Genomic DNA, 1,979 nt, shown 5'->3' with positions numbered 1-1,979 from the left:
GTAAATATATTTAAAAGATAAAAAAATTTATTAACATTCTTTTAATAAAAATAAATTTTAAAAAATATTTATATATTTTGTGAATATATCCAATATACCAGTGGCATCCTCTTTTCTAATGAAAATCTGGATAATTTACACAAATTTTTAGGTAACCAGATCCAAATTAAAAGACTCACCTAGATATAAAATATAAATGAAAAAGACCTATTTCTCTCCAAAAATATATCATCTTTATCTTAATTAATTGTTTTATTGTACGAAATTCTTATTAGTGACCTTATCTGTCTACCTAGTGACGATCAAAACAACACTTTTTTTTATGAACTCGCATTCAGATCCAGATATCCTCTTTATTCAACCGTTATTTATGATCCGATAAATCTATCATTCTAACGAGTAACTGAACACGAAACAAACACCTATTTAAATTATTAAACATAGCTAATAATAAATGAGGCATGAACTATTAACACATGAATTATCACACAACAATACGTACAAAAAGATCATAAAAATTAAGATATATTATTTGGTAATATGATACAGTGTACGTGTAGAAAAGAGAGATGTGTGAGAGTAGCGTGAAGTTTTCTTGGCTCCCCTAAAAACAAGACACAAAGGCTACACAGTTGGGCCCTCACATGGTACAGCTTATGATAATGCATATCCACACATGACGACACTCCCACCACCCTTCATTCATTCATGCTTATTGTTTTGGATCACACGTGTACACTTTTTGTCTCAAAAAAATTATATATTCTTTGCTTCATAGATATTTTCTTTTAATGTTGTTATGTAAATAGATTTTTAAATGGGTTAATACTCAAATTTGTCCCCGAAAAATTACGCGATTTTTATTTTTGTTTTCGAATGATTTTTTAATCAAATTAGTATCTGAAAAATAAAAAATAAGTCCAATTAGTCCTTCTGTCAGTTGGACGATAACGTGGCACGTTAAATATATATATATATACTCAAAATTGAAATATATGTATTTATTAACCTAAACAAAGTTATATGCTCGAAATCAAAATTTATGTATGTTAAGCTAAATAAAGTTATACCACTATTTTTCTACTACATCTTTTATTTTCATTACGGTTTAACATACATAAATTTTGATTTTGAGTATATAACTTTGTTTAGATTAATAAATACATACATTTTTATTTTGAGTATATATATATTCCAACAAAATGTAATAATGTAAGAAAAAGGTTTTAGAATAGAAAAGAATAAGAGATATTTTGAGAAGAATCAAAGGAGAGAGATAATTTTATTGAAATTTTTTTTAAGAAGAAAAGATACAATTACTAATGTTTTGTTTGTCAATTACATTTCTATTAAAATTAGTAGTATAAAAAAATATTTTAAATTTAATATTATGAAGAAAAAATAAAAAAAATTATATAAGGACTAGTTTGACTAATTTTTAAAATTTAAGGGATGAAAATGACTTACGTCTGGAATTTCAAGGACTATTTTGACTATAAAAATCTTTTTTACATGTCAAGTGACACATGGCATGTCACGTGTATGCCACGTGTCACTGACCTACCACGTGACATTGATCTGCCACGTGACGTTGACCTGTCACGTGGCGTGCCACAGCATCATGTCACGTGGCACTTAATGTGCCACATCATCGTCCAACTGACAGAATGATTAATTTGACTTATTTTTTATTTTTCAAGGACTAATTTGATTAAAAAAATTATTTGGGAACAAAAATGAAGATCGCGTAATCTTTCAGAGACAAATTTGAGTATTAACCCATTTTTAAATAGTTTGATTTTTGAATTATTGTCTTCTAATTAGTCATAAATATTCTCTTATTACATCATATCAATCAACATCTTAAACTTTAATACACTATTACTTAAATACTATATATGAATGTAATTGTATTAGAAAAATACTAGTATTTTTATTAGTAATAATATTATAGAATTATAAATTTTTTAAAATAAATT

The sequence above is a fragment of the Arachis duranensis genome, chromosome 4 (genome assembly GCF_000817695.3).
Source record: "Arachis duranensis cultivar V14167 chromosome 4, aradu.V14167.gnm2.J7QH, whole genome shotgun sequence".
NCBI lineage: Eukaryota > Viridiplantae > Streptophyta > Magnoliopsida > Fabales > Fabaceae > Arachis > Arachis duranensis.
The sequence above is the reverse complement of the archived record's forward strand: the minus strand, read 5'-3'. Positions refer to the sequence as shown.